Source organism: Gorilla gorilla, chromosome 3, assembly GCF_029281585.2.
Source record: "Gorilla gorilla gorilla isolate KB3781 chromosome 3, NHGRI_mGorGor1-v2.1_pri, whole genome shotgun sequence".
Classification (NCBI taxonomy): Eukaryota; Metazoa; Chordata; class Mammalia; order Primates; family Hominidae; genus Gorilla; species Gorilla gorilla.
In genome coordinates, this window is record NC_073227.2 from 127022923 (window position 1) to 127044116 (window position 21194).

General features: G+C 36.5%; 1 long non-coding RNA gene across 1 annotated transcript in view; it reads left to right on the forward strand.

Moving 5' to 3' along the window:
- LOC129533098 (uncharacterized) overlaps positions 1-21194 on the forward strand; it is a 208643-nt gene that overhangs the window by 51557 nt on the left and 135892 nt on the right. The window contains exon 3 of the long non-coding RNA XR_010133451.1: positions 11003-11070. This is a non-coding gene — a long non-coding RNA (uncharacterized lncRNA). The remainder of the gene's footprint in view (positions 1-11002; positions 11071-21194) is intronic.

Sequence of the window (21194 nt, forward strand, 5' to 3'; positions counted from 1 at the left end):
ATCCAGGTTGCTGAGAATGCCATTATTTCGTTCCTTTTTATGGCTGAATAGTTAAAATACAAATTTGAAAAAGAAATATTCATGGTAAACAATTGATAGGATTGGCCGGGCGCGGTGGCTCACGCCTGTAATCCCAGCACTTTGGGAGGCCGAGGTGGGTGGATCACGAGGTCAGGAGATCGAGATCATCCTGGGTGAAACCACGACTCTACTAAAAATACAAAAAATTAGCCGGACGTGGTGGCAAGTGCCTATAGTTCCGGCTACTCGGGAGGCTGAGGCAGGAGAATGGCCTGAACCCGGGAGGCGGAGCTTACAGTGAGCCGAGATCGCGCCACTGCACTCCAGCCTGGGGGACAGAGCAAGACTCCATGTCAAAGAAAAAAAAAAAGTTAGGATTAAGCTCTATGGGGTATTATTGTATCTCCAGGCAGTAGGGGTATGCTATGCTGCTGTAACAAGTTAATGTTTATGATGAAAGGCAGATAGGACAGGAAGCACAGTATGTTAATTAGTTCCTTATGAGAAAAACCCATTATTTCACCTGATAGATTTTTCCATTTGGTAAAATATTAAAAACTCAATTTGACACTGATTTTAGTATGTTTTTTTCTTCTAAATTATATATACATACACACACACTCTCACACACACGCACACATATGGTTAGTGAAGACTATGGGAGAATTAATTTGAAGTTTTATTATTTTTTTTCTTTTTTCTTTTTTGAGATAGAGTCTCACTCTGTCACCCAGGCTGGAGTCCAATGGCACGATCTTGGCTCACTGCAGCCTCCGCCTCCCAGGTTCAAGGGACTCTCCTGTCTCAGGCTCCTGAGTAGCTGGGATTACAGGTGCGCGCCACCATGCCAGGCTAATTTTTGTATTTTTAGTGGAGATGGGGCTTCATCATGTTGGCCAGGCTGGTCTCAAATACCTGACCTCAAGTGACCCGCCCACCTCGGCCTCTCAAAGTATTGGGATTACAGGCGTGAGCCACAGTGCCCAGCCTGAAGCCTTTAGCCAAAACAAATACTTTAATAAATATCTTCTTACTTCCAAGAAATAAAAGACATTTTGTTATTTTGACATGCTCTTTGTTGTTTATACAATCAGTGAAATACTCTTGTAAAATGAGTAAGTTTTGGAATCCACAGCTTAGGTCTGACATTAATTAGCTATGAGGAAAGAGGTGGATCAAATAGAAAATTACAATAAGAAAGAATTTTACAGACACACTATATTATGCAGGAACAACACTCTCAAATTAATTTTAACAGTATTTAACATATATTGGATCATTGTTTAAATGAATGAGTATAACAAATTCACGATGAATCCTGTTAAAGAAGAGTTAGTGTCTGAAGTGCCTGCAGCCATTAAGTGGTGATATTACTTATGAGGATTCCAGTGGCATATTCCTTAAGCATGGAATGTTTTATGCCACTCACTTACTGCATGTAGCACTGGATCTTTTAAGTGCTTAAATGATTCCCACTATGTCTTTTTAAAAAATAGATTATTGTTTACTTGGCATAAACTATAAAAATGCTTTTCCATTCATCGGGAAGAACTCACTTGTTCTTTAGGCAAGACTTTCTTTTTCGCAAAATGCCATTTACTCTTAGTGTTGAATGTTTGTCATGCCAAGGATGAACGTGATGCCTTGACAATAATTCTGGACTTGTCTGTTGTTCACTTGGACACCGTTAGCTAATCCACCAAGAAACATGCTTTCATTTCCATCATCATCATTAGGATGGGTGAGTCATACAGGAGGTCTGGGGTACTTTATGATTAAATCCAGGAAGGCTTGGAAATACCTTAATTCTATATTTTCCATGATAAACACAGCCAGATTTTTTAAGTTAAGAATGTCTGGACATTTACAAGACATGGATAGTTGTCCAATGTTCCAGTGCTTGTTCTGTTAAGATTTCAGTGTTTGGTTAGCAGATTTTTTTTTCTTTTTCCTTTTCTCTTTGTATACTTAGAGGAGAGAAAACACTCCTCAGAGTTGGGCTTGTAATATCTATTTGAGGTTTAGATTTACACTGTGACTGTTTTTGCCTGGGGTAGGGGAGAGTTTCTTAGGTTGGGTTCTCTTAATTTCCACCTAGAGACCTAGATCGATACCTAGAATTTTAGGTAAGCAACACCTTTTTTGGAGCACATGGTTAGCTTTCTTCAAGTGGCTTGAGGTATTTTTTGTTTCCAAATATCATTTGAAATATGATTTCCTTTTTGTACTCTTGACCAATCACTCTGCAATGCTGAGAACATTTGCCTATATCTAATTGATTTGTTTTGAGGAGCTATGCCAGAAACCGCATAGACTCTGAACAGTAATAATCACGTATTTTATTTAGGAACACATTGTTCCAGTGGTACTTCGTCTTTACTTTTTGCACAACTCTGTCCCCTTTCTCTTTTTGCCTCCTTTGGCACTATTTCTTATCACCTTCCCAAAGATACAATCCACTCCAGTGTTGGCAGGCAATAATGGCCCTGAGAAGCACCCTGAACCACATGTTTGAAAAAGAGGAATTATATGAGCTCAGAATTTGCTTGGTGTGCAGCATTTATAGTATTAACCAGGGGCCATTTTGCCAGCTTCCCTAAAGTATATTCAGGCTTCATCTTGACAGCAGATAATCACATTTGCAGGTTGTATTTTAATTAATTTTACTTGCAACTGTAATTTTATAAATCCATACCTATTCAGTTTGCAGGCCAATCTTTCTGCTATTGGGTAACTTTTATTTTTGAAATATCTAACATTTATACCTATTTATTTGGAAGTGTGCTGTTAATCGTGTTAGTATCACTTACTGTGTTTTATTTATTTCTGACTTGCACTAGGCTGTGAACTAGTGAATAAAGATGTTGTCTTATTGTTCTTTGATTCTCAAACCCTAGGAAAGTAATTGGCACAGATTAAGTGTTCAATAAAAGTTTAATGAATTAATTAATGTGAGTGTGGGTCAAAAACACATGGCAGCCTTACTAGGGGATTGGCTTAACAAATGGTGGTTAAAAATTCTTCCAATAGGCAGACCTTTGGGAAGTGCACTTTGTTATGTGTGAATTATGGGCAGAGGCAAATGGTCTAGCATGAAAGCTTTTAAGTTTGGAAGGAAAAGGTTTGGAAGACTGGAGATGAAGTAGTCTGGGATAGAGACATTTCGATAAACATATGAAAGTGAGCACACGTGGAAAGATCAAGATTTTTATATTAGTAGTATTTCATGCAACCAAGAGGACAATATGACCCAACCTGTCTTAAACTCAGCCAGCCTCTGTTGTTGTCTACCCAGTGCTGGCAGGTTGGCCATACAGTACCAGTAACGGAGACAGAAGTCACACATGGGCCTAATGTCATGAACTCCCACTTACCAGGGCTGATCTAGCTACTGCCACTGCCGAATGTCTGATATGCCAGCAACAGAGGTAACTACGAGCTCCCAATATGGCATCATTCCTCAAGGAGATAAATTCATCCCTTATTGGCCAGCTGATTATATTATTGGGGACTTTCCATCCTGGAAGGGGCAGTGATTCATTCTCAGAAGAATAGACATATATCCCAGATATGGGTTTTCTTTTTCTGTCCACAGGGCCTTACCCAGTACCATTATCTTAAGATTTAAGTGTTTGATCCACTGGTGTAAAACCCCACACAATGCTGTATTAGAACAGGCAGCAAACTTTATATCAAAAGGGATATTTGGGCTCATAACCATGGGATCAACTGTTCATGTCACATTCTGCACTACCCACAAGCTGACAGCCTGATAGATCACTGAATAGCCTGTGGAAGGCACAGCTGAAGTGCCAGCTTGGGAGGTGGTAGCCTGCATGTATGACATGTTATCCTCTAGGATTTCATTCAAGGCAATATAGGCCTTGAATGAAAAAGCTTATACGGCATTGTATTTCCAGTGGGAAATGAAACAAAGAGGTAGAAAAAGGAGTAGCTCTTTGTACCATCCCTCCCAATAACCTGCTGGGGGAATTTGGTGATTCACATCCTTGCAACACTAGGATCTAAAGAGTTAGAGGTCCTAGGCTTCCAAAAGGGCACACTGTAAGCAGGGGACGTAGCAAAGCTACCATTAAATTTTAAGCTACACACTTGGGATCCTTGTATCCCAGGGCCAGCATGCAAGAGCCAGAGGTAACTGACTTGACAGGGGTAATTGACTAATCAGCAGGAGGAGTTGGACCTGCTGTTACATAGTAAAACAGAAGGGAATATGTGTGAACCCACATGATCCACATGGGTACCTCCTGGAACTCCATTTCCCAAATATTACTGATAAATATATAGATACATAAACTACAGCATGGTGCCTGGAACCTAGAGTCTTTGAGCATGAAGATTTGGGTCATGGCACCATGTAAATCACCCAGGACAGAAGAAGTAGAAGCTAAGCATGAGGGAAATTTAGAGTCAACGGTGAAGCAAAGAGATGATGAGTATCAACTGTGGACCTGAATAGCTGTAGAAGTGAAGACTATTGCTTATCCTACTAAATTGTCTCTTCTAAGTTTTACCTCAGGAAGACAGGCCCATCCAAATACTGGAGAAGCTGCTCCCCGAGTGTATTTAAAAGATTATATGAGTGGTATAAGAAATGGGCTGTGGTAGATGAGGGCATGCATAACGCAATTCCTTATCCCAGAAAAATCTAGATGACCAAATGTGGAGAGGAAGATTAGTAGTCACCCTCCAGCTGCCAACTTGTCAGAGTCTGCCTTAGCTGCATATAGCTGTTTCACTTTAGGTCATTCCACCCTTGGGCAGTTTGCATCCAGTTACAGATTGAGACATGTCCATAAAGGCTTTTTAATTTTAGCTTGGTGAAGGATGACTCTAATGGGCAATATGTCCTCCATATGTCCCCTCCAGGTTGGCTGAGGCTTTGTTAGATATACATCGCAGTCCAGCTTCTCCCTCTGCCCAATCTTAATTCTTTCCCCTTTTTTCAGATGTACAGATCCCCAATAAACCTTCCTGGTACAAAATGGGGCTGAAAAGTTATAGAGAGATTTGACTCAGGAGAGTCTTATTAGTATGTATTAAGAATTTGGGCTTCATTACAGGGTAATCGGAATACATTCAAGAGTTTTAAATAAAGGAGTGACATGATTGATTTGCATTTTTAAAACCACCTTATCAACAGAAGGGAACAGATAGAAGTGAGAGCATTTTTAATGTTCTAGAGTTGGGGTCAATGGAACTGTGTGCAGGAAGTTCTGATGCTGCTGCAGATATTCAAGCAAGAGATGTGGTGGCTTGAACTAAGAATGTGACAATGACCAAAGAGTTATTTAGGAGGCGTGAAGTCACTTTTTGGACAAAGGAGTACAAATGAAGGAGAGTCAAGAACAAACGAGGAAATTCAACAAGACTCTTTTGTAAAGAAGGTACAGCACAGTGGCTTCATCTATAGCCAACAGGATAATTTCTAGAAAGTAAACCTTATTACTAAGATGACTACTAAGGTTACTGTGTTTTGATGTCAGAGTTTTGCTGTTCTGAGTCCTTGTTACTGATGCATCGCTACTGTGTTGTAAATTTACATTACAAGATTTAAGGTACAGGGATCTTGCCCTCACAAAGCCTGTGACTGAAGATATTCTTCCTTTCTCTGTCTTTTTTTTTTTCTTTGCTTCTATATTATACTGGCTTGGCTCTGAACATCAAAGTGATACAATAAAGAGATCACCTGTAATAAGAACTATCCCCAACTAGATTAACATGATCTCAAAAGAGTAGTTTCTTTTTAATGTTAATAATCACATTATATCTGTATTATATAATTCTACTTCTGACCCACACTGCCTGTCAGGTGAAACTTTGATTGAGATGAAGAGAAGGGGCTGGGTGCGGTGGCTCATGCCTGTAATTCCAGCACTTTGGGAGGCCGAGGCGGGTGGATCGCGAGGTCAGGAGCTCGAGACCAGCCTGACAAACATGGTGAAATTCTGTCTCTACTAAAAATACAAAAATTAGCTGGGCGTGGTGGCACACACCTATAATCTCAGCTACTCCAGAGGCTGAGGCAGGAGAATTGCTTGAACCCAGGAGGCGGAGGTTGCAGTGAGCCATGATTGCGCCACTGCACTCCAGCCTGGGCAACAGAGTGAGACTCTGTCTCAAAAAAATAAAAAATAAATAAAGTAAAAAGAAGAGAAGGTTACCATAGTTAATTATTTGCGTCTTCCAAATATTGACTGCTGATAAACAGACCACCTCTTTAATTTAGGGCTAAGAATTTTGTGTTGTGATTTCTTTCTTTTTTTTTTTTTTTTGAGACAGAGTCTTGCTCTGTTGCCCAGGATGTAGTGCAGTGGCGTGATCTTGTTGGCTCACTGCAACCTCCGCCTCCCGGGTTCAAGCCATTCTCCTGGCTCAGCCTCCCGAGTAGCTGGGATTACAGGCGCCCGCCACCATGCCCAGCTAATTGTTTGTATCGTTAGTAGAGACAGGGTTTCACTGTGTTAACCAGGGTGGTCTCGAACTCCTGACCTTGTGATCCGCCTGCCTCGGCCTCCCAATGTGCTGGGATTAAGTGTGTGAGCCACCGTGCCCAGCCCATTGTTTTATGATTTCTATCCTGGAATGTCTTCATCATATTTGTTTCAATTATCCTTGATATATTTTAGAGGCTGAGAAGATTTTTTTTTTCTTTTGAGATGGAGTCTCACTTTTTTTGCCCAGCCTGGAGTGCAATGGCGAGATCTCGGCTCACTACAGCCTCCATCTTCTGGGTTCAACAGATTGTCCTGCCTCAGCCTCCCCAGTAGCTGAGATTACAGGCATGTGCCACGCCTGGCTAATTTTTGTCTTATTAGTAGAAATGGGGTTTCACCATGTTAGCCAGGCTGGTCTCAAATTCCTGACCTCAACTGATCCACCTCAGCCTCCCAAAGTGCTGGGATTACAGGCATGAGCCACCGCGCCCAGCCAGAGGCTGAGAAAATTTGATGGAAGAGAAAGTGCTAGAGGTGTTTGCCAAAAGCATATGTAGGAAACAATTTGCATGGGCTCTCTGGGCATTGAACTAGTTGGTAAGGTTGGAGTGAAAAGCAGAGAGGGAGGAATGTATTTATTCCCAGTCATGCATTTCCAAAAGAGAAGAGAAAAGCTGATGATTTCTTTAGATGCTAGAAGCCAAGAGTCATTATCTTCCTCAGTCTCTGAGAAAGACTAAGTGATCCATTAAAAAACAAAATGTTCCACATGGTAGGAATAGACACCCAATATTTTAGGTGTGTGTGAAATGAAATGATCCATGTAAGTGATTTTTCCAGCTGAAGCTTATCTATGTTAAGTGCTAAAGTTTATTTTTTTAATGGGAGTCTTTAAAAAATGTTTCACACATTTCTCTTGGTTTTGCAAGAAAGGGCATTTGGTATCACTTAAACATTCTCTGTAAATGTTCAAATTTCCAAAACATGCACTGTCTCAGAACTGTCATTATAAATACTAATTAATATGCTATAATGTGACATAATATTCTGAATTATTATGTTGAGATTTAGGTTGCTTTATACTTAATGGCTTCAGGCTGTTATATTTTTCAATTTCTTGCCTCTATTATTTTTAGTTTTTCTCACTTTTTTGAAATATATATGCAGCAACAGTAAACAGGGTTTCTGTGGTTAAGAAACATTTAAAGTATGAATCTCACACATCTCATTGGTGATTTTTTGGTTCATTATGCATTCATCACTCTTTCTACTTCTTTATTCACTTGTCTTTTTTAATTTTTATTTTTTACTCGCTGATTTTTCACAATATTACTGGTATTGCTTATGAGATAAGAGAGCCAAAGTACTCTCCTGAAGAACTAGAAATTGTTCTTTTTGAGTTCAGGGAGAAAAAATGAACATATTGTCTTGATGTATATTGTGAAAAACTACAAATAGGGTTAACACTGTTGCAGGCATAAATTCTTATATGTTTAGGAGTTACTGCTGCCTGTGCTATTTGTTCACACAATTGAAGTACCTAAGTAGTAAACCGGCCTTCTTAACACAAAGGTTTATCTACCAAGTTGAATGCTGGAGGAGCAGAGAAGGAAGCTATTGCAAAAGGGCACCATCACAGTAGTCAGTGACTGATGATGTATGAGGGAATGGAGTGTATCTTAGGTAGAACATGGGCTGGATGGAGCTCCTGGGAGTTGGAAAATAACAGAAATGACTATCACAAATGGTCCCATAGGACATCATCTCAAGGCACTGCCAGAAAAGTTTTTGTAGCTGATCATTTTTTCCTTTTGGGTGGTATGAGGGAAGGTGTGAGGGAATATCTTTGGCTATAATCTTTTATTTTCTTTCATCTCTTTATTTCGAAAGAAGGTATAAAAGCAAGCAAAAAACAAACAAACAAACAAAAACCCGAAAAAACAGTGGTAGTGAAGATCTCATGGCCAAAAGCTTTGAGAAAGAATACTGTAGGGATTGCAAAGCCTTTGGAAGCTTACAACAGTGTGCTCTGAGGGTATTGGTCTTAAGAACCAAATGGACTTGGTTCAAGACTTGCTTTTGCTCTTCTAAGCCATGGAGTCTTGGGGAAATAGTTAACCATTTTAAATTATAATACTTTCATTTGTGAAATAGGAGTATTAGTACCTACTTCATAGCACTGAGGGAATTTAGTCAAATCACATGCTTACTATACTTAAGGTAAGTGTGTAAAGAATTGCAGCTTTAATAAATAATGTGCTAAAACATTAAACTTTCTTATTGTCTTGCTTTGAAGGCTCAAGTTTCTTTGTAACTCAAATATATTAATAGTATTTATGGATTTCCTTCTCTAACAGAATGATTTTAGTTTTATCTGGGCTTCATTGGTCCAGGGCATATTATCCTCCCATTTTATTTTCTATTTAGGAAGATGAAAAAGTGTTTTGAAATATCCTCTCTGATTGGGGGGTAGGGAATTTGGGGAGAGAAGAAAGATATACAAATTCTTTATTTTTTCTAAAGTAAGTTTTGAATTTGCAATAAATATTTTGCTTGGGAAAAATAATTCTTAGCTAGTTTTAATAATGCCAAAGCAAGGCCGGGTGCAGTGGCTCACGCCTGTAATCCTAGCACTTTGGGAGGCCTAGGCAGGCAGATCACCTGAGGTCAGAAGTTCGAGATCAGCCTGGCCAACATAGTGAAACCCCATCTCTACAAAAATACAAAAATTAGCCGGGCATGATGGCGGGTGCTGTAAGGCAGGGGAATCGCTTGAACCTGGAAGGCGGAGGTTGCATGAGCTGAGATCGTGTCATTGCACTCCAAAGACGTCGTCTCAAAAAAAAAAAAAAAAAGCCAAGACAAGTCCTCTGATTACCACAGCTCTCTCTATTTAGTTTCTTTAAAATTATGCTTTTGTTACAAAAATTCACATTTATATTTTTGACATTCACCCAGCGCCTGTGCCTGCATTGTGTCTTGGATATAACCAACCAGTTTTTGATTTTACAGGCTCATAGGAGGAAGGGATTTGCCTTGTCTCAGATGAGGCTTTGGACTAGGACTTTTGAGTTAATGCTGGAATGAATTAAGACTTTGGTGGACTGTTGGGAAGATATGATTGTGTTTTGAAATGTGAGAAGGACATGAGATTTGGGAGGGGCCAGGAGTGGAATGATATGTTTGGCTCTTTGTCTCCACCCAATTCTTATGTCGAATTGTATTAATAATTCCCGGTGTTGGAGGAGAGACCTGGTGGGAAGCGATTGGATCCTGGAGGCAGATTTTCCCCTTGCTGTTCTTGTGAGAGTGAGTGAGTTTTCATGAGATCTGGTTGTTTGAAAGTGTGTGGCACCTTCCCCTTGGCTCTCTTACTCCTGCTCCACCATGGTAAGACGTGCCTGCTTCCCCTTCACCTTCCGCCATGATTGTGATTTTCCTGAGGCCTCCAGTCATGCTTCCTGTATAGCCTGTGGAACTGTGAGTCAATTAAACCTCTTTTCTTCATAAATTACTCAGTCTCAGGTAGTTCTTTATAACAGTGTGAGAATAAATTAATAGAGAATCTAAATCTAAAATGTTATTTAACTGGAATATAAATGCCAGGGACTATGGTAGGTGATGAGAATACTTTCATGCAAAGATTTTAATATATTGTTCAACATAGACTGTACCTCTACAAAGTTCAGACATTTGAGAATGAAAGATTAAACAACGACGAAGTCAATGTCTCATCAATAGGGACATCATTAAATGAAAGACTTTTGGATAACATTTTACAAGAAAACTCATTGGGACAACAGGGCTTTAAACTTCACCTAGTTTATTCTGTATCTGGAGGCGTAACCAAAACTTTATTATATAAAAGAATGAAGGAAATTGAAAACAGAGAATTGCAGAATGCCAACAAAATTATCATTCCTGTATACATAATATTTATAATGCCAAATGCCAGTAGAAATTCCTTTTGCATTTTATTGTTGCCTAATTAATTGTGTCAGGAATTCTAAAGCAATTAGGAAGCAAAAAGGAAAGAGAAAAAAAGAAACTTTCCCAATGGTCTTCTCTTTGTTAAATACTTTCAGGCTGGGTGCCTATGATCCACAGGTTTTCAATGGGCATGCTCCAGGTAGTCTTCAGGAATGCTTAAAGTCTTTTTTTTTTTAATTAATATGGAGCAGTCATAATTGCTTACTTCCACATATCAGACTAATATGTAATTTTAGACAAGATTTGGAACAGCTTTACCAAGGTCACTGCCAGAGTTCAGGAAGACTGAGGACCTGTGTCTTTATTCTTTGTAGCATATGCCACCTCTCTTTTTTCCTTTGCTCTATTTCCCTTCTTATTCTGTTCCTCCTCTCTGTTTTTCTCATTCAGTCATGCAGTCATATATTTTTAGGCTTTGATTTTCACTGGCAGCAATAGTGTAATTTTTCACTAGTTTTGGCTTAGAGTTCATTTTGCTTTTCAGACTCACTTATCTTTGCTTCATTAACAATTGTAGCTTTGTCCATTTTCAGAGAGAAGCTATGAGAAAAGAGCTCACAAGAGAAAAATGTCAGCATTGCAAAGTGGAAGAACACTGAAGGTATTGTGTAGAAATTCTGATGACTTCAGTATTTTTTTTTCCATTTTGTCCTTTATTATGTGTTGGTCTAAAAAAGAATGATTGATGAGTGGAAACTATGAATGGATATATAATAAATGCATAATAAATAACATCTCAACATTCCTATCACAACATTTAATAAAAGGAGCCCCAAGTGGAATATGTTTCTGAAGCTTCAATACTGAGTTGATAAACAGATATTCAATAACTGTATATTAATATCAATTGAATTGAAAGTCAGAGATTATATCTTTATAATTAGTAATATAATTAAACTCCATGTAAGACAGAAAAGATTAGCAGTGTACAGAATCTGTTGCTGAACTCTCGGGGGAGTTTGAGGAGTTGGTCACATCTTGGTAAAGCTCACTGGGATGTACACCACACTCTCCCCAAATCCAGGGAACTTTCAGTCCTTCTTGATTTCACCTTAGTCTCAGCACTGCACCAGCCTCAAGCCCCATCAGTCTTCCCATTTATTAATTTTGTGGCTCAAATTGTTCACAAGAGAGTCTAATTACCTTCATTCTTAATACTAATTATATACTACAGGTCCTAATCATCTCTTGGCTGAGCTCCTACAACAGCCTCTAACCTCAACTTTTTACTTGTATTTTATTCTTTATTTTTCTTTATCTTCCACAAATCCCATTCCCAGATTTCTAACTGAAAGTATAGCCATGCAATAGTTCTGTTGAAACCCTTTCAATGGCTCCCCAAAGCCAATGTTTTTCATGCTTTTCTCATTGCATAATCCTATCAGTAGATAGAACAAGATAAAACAAGAGGATAATTAAATAAAAATATTTTCAAATGTTCTGCTACTCTTAGTTAATATTCTTATACAAAATAAATGTAGGGCAAGATTAACCACTAATGATGGTGGATATAAATCAATATTTCAAATACCTTTATTATTAATTTCCTTTTTAGTTGATGTAATAATTATATATATTTTATGGGCTATAGAGTGATATTTCAATACATATTTACAATGTATAATCAAATTAGGGTAATTAGCATATCCATTACCTTGAATATTTATTATTTCTTTGTGTTATGAACATTGAAAATCTTCTAGCTTTTTGAAAATATACACTAAATTATTTGTAACCCTACAGTACTATAGAACACTAGAACTTATTCCTCTTGTTTAGCTGTAACTTTGTATTTGTTAACCAATGTCTACTTTCCCCCCATCCTTCTCAGCATCTACTGACCACTTCTGTGAGTTCGGTATTTTTTTAGCTCCTCTATATGAGTAAGAATATGTAGTATTTATATTTCTGTGACTGGTTTATTTCACTTCACAAAATGTCCTCCAGGCTCATCTGTGTTGCTGTGAATGGCAGGATTTCATTTTTTTTTACGGCTGAGTAGCATTCCATTGCATATATATATATATATATATATATATATATATATGGCATTTTCTTTATTCATTTATCCATTGATGGGCATTTAGATTGATTCCATATATTGGCTACTGTTAATACAGCTACAATAAATATGGGGGTGCAAGTTTCTCTTCAACGTAGTGATTTTCTTTCCTTTGGATAAATACCCAGTATGGGATTCCTAGATCATGTGGGAGTTCAATTTTTAGTTTTTTGAGAAACCTGCATACTGTTTTCCGTAACAGCTATACTGATATATATTCCCATAAACAGCAAATAAGAGTTTTTTCTTTTCTCTGCATCCTCAACCAGCATTTATTTATTTATTTTTTGTCTTTTTGATGATAACCGTTCTAACTAGGGTAAGATGCTATCTCATTTAACTCTGATTTGCATTTTCCTGATGATTATTGTTGAGCATTAATCCCATTGGCCATTTGTATGTCTTCTTTTAACAAATATCTATTACATCCTTTGCCTATTTTTTAATTGATTTTGTTGTTGTTTTTGTTGAGTAGTTTCAGTTCCTTGTAAATCCTAGATACTAGTCCTTTGTTGGATGAATACTTTGAAAATATTTTCTCTCTGTAGATTGTCTCTTCACTCTGTTGATTGTTTCCTATGTTGTGCAGAAGCTTTGTAGTTTGATATAGTCCCATTTATCTATTTTTGTTTTGTTGCCTGTGCTTTTGAAGTGTTACCTCTAAAATCTTTGCCCAAACCAACGTCCTGAAGTGTTGTCCCTATGTTTTATTCCAGTAGTTTTATAGTTTCAGGTCTTATGTTTAAGTATTTTATTCATTTTGAATTGTTTGTATGTGGTGAGAGATATGGGTCTAGTTCTATTGTTTTGCATATGAATATCAAGTTTTTTCAGCACCATTTATTGAAGACGGTGTCCATTCCCCAATGTATGTTCCTGTTATCTTTGTCAAAAATCAGTTGGTTTTAAATACCTGAATTTCTTTCTGGGTTCTCTTTTATGTTTTATTGGTCTATATGTCTGTTTTTATGTCAATATCATATTGTTCTTGTTACTATAACTTTGTTGTATTTTTTAATGTCAGGTTGTGTGATGCCTCCAGCTTTGTTCTTTTTGCTCAGGATTCCTTTTGCTATTTGAGCTTTTGTGGTTCCATACAAATTTTAGGATTGTTTTTTCTATTTCTGTAAAGAATGTTATTTAGTATTTTTATAGGAATTGTATTAAATCTGTAGATTGTTTTGGGTAGTAGGGTAATTTTTACCATTGTTACAATATTAATTCTTCCAATCCATGAACATAGAATGTCTTTCCATTTTTTGATGTCCTCTTTAATTTCTTTTATCAATGTTTTGTAATTTTTATTGTAAAGATTTTTTACCTCCTTGGTTTAATTTATTCCTAGTTATTTTATTTTATTTGTAGTTATTATAAATGGGATTACTTTCTTAATTTTTTGCTAGCTAGTTTGTTATTTGTGCATAGAAATGCTACTGGTTTTTGTTAGTTGATTTTGTATCCTGCAAATTTACTGAATTTGTTTATTCTAAGAATTTTTTAGTGGAGTCTTGAGGATGTTTTATTTATAAGATTATGCCATCTACAAAGAGAAACAATTTGACTTTCTTTTTTCCAATTTGGACACTCTTTATTTGTTTGTTGTGTCTTTTGTAAGTTATGAATTATAAATGTACATATTTTGGGGGGTACATATAATATTTTAATACATGTATACAATGTATAATGACCAAGTCAGGGTAGTTGGGATTTCTATCACCGCAAACACTTATTTTTTCTTTGTATTAGGAACATTACAATTCTCTTCTCTTTTAAAATAATAAACTATTGTTAACTATTATTTCTCTACTATGCTATTGAATTCTTGAACTTATTTCTTCTATCTAACTGCATTTTTATACCCATTAACCAACATAACCCCCCTTCCTTTTTCTTGCCTGTTTGCTCTGGTTAGGACTTTTAGTACTATGCTGAATAAGAGAGGTGAAAATGAACATCTTTGTCTTGTTTATTTCTTAGAGAAAAGGCTTTCAGCTTTTCTTCATTCAGTATGATGTTAGCTGTGGGTTTCTCATATCTAGCATTTACTGTGTTGAGGGATGCTCTCTCTATATCTAATTTGTTAAGAAGGGATTTTGATTTTGAACAAATGCCTTTTTTGCATATATTGAGATGATCATATGTATGGTTTTTGTTCTTCATTCTGTTGATGTGATGTATCACATTTATTGATTTCTGTATATTGAATCACTCTTGCATCCTGGGATAATTTCCATATGATCACTGTGTATTATCTTTTGGATGTGTTGTTAGATTTAGCTTTCTATTATTTTGTTGTGAAATTTTGCAACTATGTTCATCAGGAATATTGGCCATAGTTTTCTTTTTTGGCTGTGGTCTTGTTTTGTTATCAGGGTAATGGTGGCTTCATAGAATGAGTTAAAAATAACTCCTTCCTCCTTATATTTTAGAATAGTTTGAGAAGAATTGGTGTTAGTTTTTTAAAAGTGGTAGAATTCAGCGGTAAAACCATTCAATCTTGGGTTTTTCTTTCTTGGAAGATTTTTTTCTTACAGATTCAATAGTTTTACTCATTATTGGTCTGTTCAGATTTTCCATTTCTTCCTGGTTCAATCATGGTAGGTTATGTGTGTCCAGGAATTTATTCATATCCTGTAAGCTTTTTAATTTGTTGGTGTATAGTTGTTCAAAATGGTCTCTAGCGGTTCTTTGTATTTCTGTGATATCAGTTGTAACGTCTTTTTTTATTATGATTTCATTTATTTGGTTCTTCTCTCTTTCATTTTTAGAATAGCTAACGATTTGTTAATTTTGTTTACCTTTTCAAGAGAGATTACTTTTTTGTTTCAGTGATCTTTTGCCTTATTTTTCAGCCTTTGTTTTGTTTAGTTCTGCTCTGATCTTTTTTTTTTCCCCCTTCTGCTAATTTGGGGTTTGGTTGGTTCTTGTTTTTCTAACTTCTTGAGATGCATTGTTAGGCTGTTTATTTGAAATCTTTCTACTTTTTTGACGTAGATCTTTATTGCTGTAAAATTCCCTCTTAGTACTGCTTTTCCTGTATCCCATAGATTTTGGTATGCCGTATTTCCTTTTTTGTTTGTTTTAGAAAAATTTTAAATTTTTTTTCATTGACCTGTTGAACATTCAGGAACATGTGATTTAATTTCCAAGTATATGGGCAGTTTTCTGAGTTCCTATTGCTATTGATTTCTAGTTTTATTCCATTGTGGTTGGAGAAGATACTTGATATTCCACCTTCTTGCTGATGTCACTCATGGCTAATTTCTTTTCCAATTCATATCTCTCATGCTTAATACGGTATAAGATATAGAATAAAGAAGTAAGAAACATGACAATGAATATATATTACATCAGGATAATTGATATAAAGAAAGCCTGCTATTACACATCTGATGTAATGATATATACCAAGATGAGTGGTGCTGTGTACGAGGACAAGAGCCAAAGATTAAAACTCTTTCAAGAGCTAGGTATAATATAGGGCAAAGTTTTCCTAATTCTAATTCATTTCTCAAATGTAATTTGATAACTGTGGGTATTAAAACCAATCACTCAAAACAATATTACTCTACTCATTAAGAACTATTTTGGTAGAAATGTGTCTTTCTATGTAAATTTTCTGCAGATAAGAGTATAAAGAGTCAAATGAACATTATAGTTTCATCATTTTAAAATTTATATTTTAATATAAAATGATAAATTGATGGTCTAAGTTTACCTATCCCAGTAATATAAATCTGACATCTGTGTTAACTGATAATCAAATTTCCAAAAGTGCAAAGTTAAAAAGTGTAACTTAGACTTGAGTTAACTTCACAAAATTATTGTTTTAGTATTTATAAAACAGGTTATAATATAATCAACTAGCAAAATTTGGAGTTCTATAGGCAACAACATATTTTCTAATGTTACGTATGAAATAAAATAGGAATCATGACTTTTGCACAGAAGGGGAGACTTTTTCCAGTTAGTATTTTAGCCATGTGGAATCTACTGTTTTATTAAAAAAAAAAAACCCTAAAATACCTGTAATATGTTTCCTACTGTTGTTGTGCTATTTAGAGATAGGGCTGAGACCTAGGGTGAATATGAGAGAGTATTCAAAACTGAGAGAGTTGCAACTGCTATTGTACAGAATGTTTACATAGGGAACAGAATACTAATAACAGGACCTGTGGTTAAGAACAGAGATTACTAGACCCAGACAAATAATTGGCTCTCTGTTTGAAGCCTGACACTTGAGTGCTTGGTTACACACAGAGACCAAGACATCTTTGCAATTGGTATTAAAAATCATGACTGAAGGAAATATCAATTTCAGACCAAAATGGTATGGTTCACAACAGAGGTCTGTAGAAAGACAACGCAGCATTAGAAGATGACAAAGGCATGTTCCTTAGCTATTACTAGCCAATGATTCAACATTTCCCAGTGAAGACAGTTGGAAATCAATGGCAAAGCCATATTAGCACTATAGTTTATTGAAAATACACACACACATAAACACACTTGCACACACATTCACATGTATTTGTACTGAAGCTATATGTTTAGAAAATCATAGACCTTATCATAAAAAAAACTTTTAAAAAATATATAGTTCTGAGTCAAAACACAACTTTTGGTATGGCTAAAATGAGTTGTCTGAAAAACAAAAGAACCTAAATGAAAATTTTAAGCTAGAATAAGATGCTTTTAATTGGCAGAATTGGTGAGCAGTGCACCTGGTGTTTAAATAGTTCTCTGTTGAACTCCAGCCCTATACATTTAGTACCACTTTATATCTAATACAGATAACAAATTTTCTCCCCCATCAAACCTGTTTTATCCACATTCTCATACCTATCAAATGTATGGAAACTCAGTATTTCCAGTTGCTTAGGTCAAAACCTTGGAGTCATACTAAATATTTTTTACACCTCATATCTAAACTATCAGGAAATTCTGTTGGTTCTACATTCACAATATTGCTACTACCTTATGACTTATCATCTCCACTGCTACCACCCTGTCAAAGCCACCATCATCTTTCACTTAGATTATTACAATAGTCTTTAAACTACACTCCTTCATTCCATCCTGTCTTATTAACTATTTTAGAAGCACCAAGAACAATGACATAGCTGATCTGTAAATACCTGAAGAATGAATGAATATAAAATTTTTATTTACTGTGCTTTATATAATACAGGCACTCATGGTGTTACTGAGGGCATCTCAATCACTCAGCTGTGACATTGACAGTTACCTTAAAAACTTGAGACAAAAATTATGAAACATTTAATATACAAAATTTAAAGTAATATCTGTATAGTTTACAGAAAATATTGAAATAAACAATTAGAAAATACAACATCGACCAGTATCTTTGAAGCTTTCCATAACTGTCCCCATTTTCCCTAAAAAATTCACTGCCTTGTATTTTTGTTTATTACTCGCTAAATTTTCTTAATCAGTTAACCACAGATACATGAAACTATAAAAATGTAATATTTAATTTTGTAATGTAAAGAATCATCCTCAATTATTTCTACAACTTACTTTTTTCACCCACTCTATTTTACTTGTCCTATAATGTGCAACTTGGTATATGCAAAGTCTTTCCAAAGGATACAAAACCACATGTTACAATTGATCTGTCTGTAAGACAGTTATAGGTATTCCTTTCCCACCTATACTTTTACAATAGTCTTTTTTTCCTTTACAAAAGAAAGACATCCCTGTCCTTACAATGTTATGTAGTGTCAAAACCTTCAGGGATTCAAAGCAGGGACAGTTAGTAATATTGGACTTGAGAAAGTGAATTAATCTATGTTTGGCCTGAAACTGTGAAGTGTCTGAGATGTTACTCTTATTGCATGGTTTTATATACTCTATATTCATGTGCATGCATATACACACGTGTATGCACATGCACACTCACAAACACACTTAATCATGAGACCTCAGGACTAGAGACAGACTTTTGCTTACTTACCAAATATCTTTCTTCAATTTCCCCTGGAGAGACATGGTAACTGCAGATAATACCTGAGTATATAGTGGACTTTGTACTATATGAGAGTAATATGGTTTGTCTGTGTTCCCACCCAAATCTCAGGCTTCAGAGGGTGGAAACCTCAAGCCTTGGCAGCTTCCACATGGTGTTGAGCCTGTGAGTGCACAGAAGTCAAGAATTGAGGTTTGGGAACCTCTGCCTAAATTTCAGAGGATTTATGGAAATGCCTGGATGTCCAGGCAGAAGTTTGCTGCAGGGGTGGGGTCCTTATGGAGAACCTCTGCTAGGGAAGTGCAGAAGGGAAATGTGGCATTGGAGTTTCCACACAGAGTCCCCACTGGGGCACTGCCTAGTGGAGCTGTGAGAAGAGGGCCGTTGCCTTCCAGACTCCAGTATGGTAAATCCACCAACAGCTTGCACTGTGCACCTGGAAAAGCTATAAATATTCAACACTAGCTCGTGAAAGTAGCTGGGAGTGGGGTTGTACCCTACAAAGCCACAGGGGTAGGGCTTCTCAAGACCATGGGGGCCCACCTCTTGCATCAGCATGACCTGGATGTGAGACATGAAGTCAAAGGAGATCGTTTTGGAATTTTAAGGATCAGTGACTGCCCTGTTGGATTTTGGGCTTGCATGAGACCTCTAGCCCCTTTTTTTGGCCAATTTCTCCCATTTGGAATGGGCGTATTTACCCAATGCCTGTGCCCACATTGTATCTAGGAAGCAGCTGACTTGCTTTTGATTTTACAGGCTCATAGGTGGAAGGGACTTGCCTTGTCTCACATGAGACTTTGGACTTGGACTTTTAATTAATGCTGGGATGAGTTAAAACTTTGGGGGACTGTTGGAAGTGCATGATTGTGTTTTCAACTGTGAAGACGAGATTTGGGAGGAGCCAGGGGCAGAATGATGTGGTTTGGCTGTGTCCCTACCCAAATCTTATCTTGAATTTTAGTTCCCATAATCCCCATGTGTTAGGGGAGGGACCAGGTAAAGATAATTAAATCATGCAGGTGGTTTCTCTCATCCTGTTCTTGTGATAGTGTTAGTTCTCATGAGTTCTGATGGTTTTTACAAGGGATTTCTCCCGTTGCTGGGCACTCATTCTTTCTTGCCTGCCACCGTGTAAGATGTGTCTTGCTTCCCCTTCATCTTTCACCATGATTTTAAAGCCTCCTCAGCCATCTAGAACTGTGAGTCAATTAAATCTCTTTCCTTTATAAATTACTCAGTCTCAGGTATGTCTTTATTAGCAGTGTGAAAACAGACTAATACAGAAAGAAACCTTGAAATTATACATCTAGAAACACATAGAGCAGTTAGCACAGTTAATCCTCCTCCCCTATGGGGATAGAGATAGAGATAGAGAGCTTTGCTCTAGAAGATAAACAAATCCTCTCCAAGGAGAAGAGCTGAGATTCTCTAGGTTTACAGTTCCTTGTGTGTAAACAGATGTCTCTAAGGAAAATATTACTAATCTCTCTGCAGGTCTGTACCTTTAACTCTCAAGGCTTATTTGTCATCCATTCTTTATCAAGGTTGCTGATAGTGGTAGTTTTTGTTAAAAAAAAAAAACTCTTTCTGTGCAGAAATATGAAAATATTCATGAAACATTGTTTCCTAACAATCTAGGGACAGGAAGTAAATTGTTTTAAATGCCTTTTTAAAATCAGGCCGTTCCCCATTCTTTGTTTTTAAAGAATTTCAGGGAATAATTGAGTTGCAGCTGATAGGTCATTACGAATTATTTGTATGATAGATTAGTTGGTAATTTTGGCAGATGACACAGAAGCTCAGAAGGAGTTCAAAGATTTGAGCAATATTACTATTAAGAAAATTTTCCATTTCCACCTATTTATATGACCACATGTTGACTGAATTGTATAAAAATGAAAAATAGGAATAGAATTGATGCTGACAAATGTATCATGCTAAAAAATTTATGTGTAGATACATGAACTTATTGAACACAAAGTCTCATTAAGAGATCTATTTCTACCAAAATATTGTTATAATTAATAATCATTATCAAAATCTGTAATACATTTATGTTGTTTAATCAGTTGCACACTATTAAAAAATGTAATGATAATCTATTCAGGCAAGTTTTTAACCCCTAACTCAGCTCATTTGTAACATCTCAGAGAACTTTTATAAGTAATTGTCCTCTTACCTTCACCCACACACACCCTTCACATGCAAACACAACAAACATTTTTTTATGGTAATAACATCAGTGTATTTATTTCTCAATTTTCTTATCTCTGTCCTTCTCTGGTCTTAGTGAGCTCGTGATTGAGTCTTAATTTTGGTATATCCAGAGCCTATCACAGTACCTAACAGAGAATGTATGTATAATAAGTGTTTTGCTAAAGGGATATATACATAAAGAGGGGAAATCAAAGCAGACTGCAGGAATCTGGAAGTTACGAAGGAGTCCCAGAAGTGGCACTTATATTGGACTTATATTGGAACTTATAGTAGAATTAATATGATGTTCATAGCTGGCATACACATTCTACAGAGGAGCACAAACAGAATGAGCTTATTTCTTGAAAAATTGTTGTACATGTGTTTTTTCCCCTACCAATGTTTTGGTTGGAATATTATGGGAGAAAAAAAGCTGCAGTAATGTCAAGTAAGTCACAATTTGCTCCATTTTCAC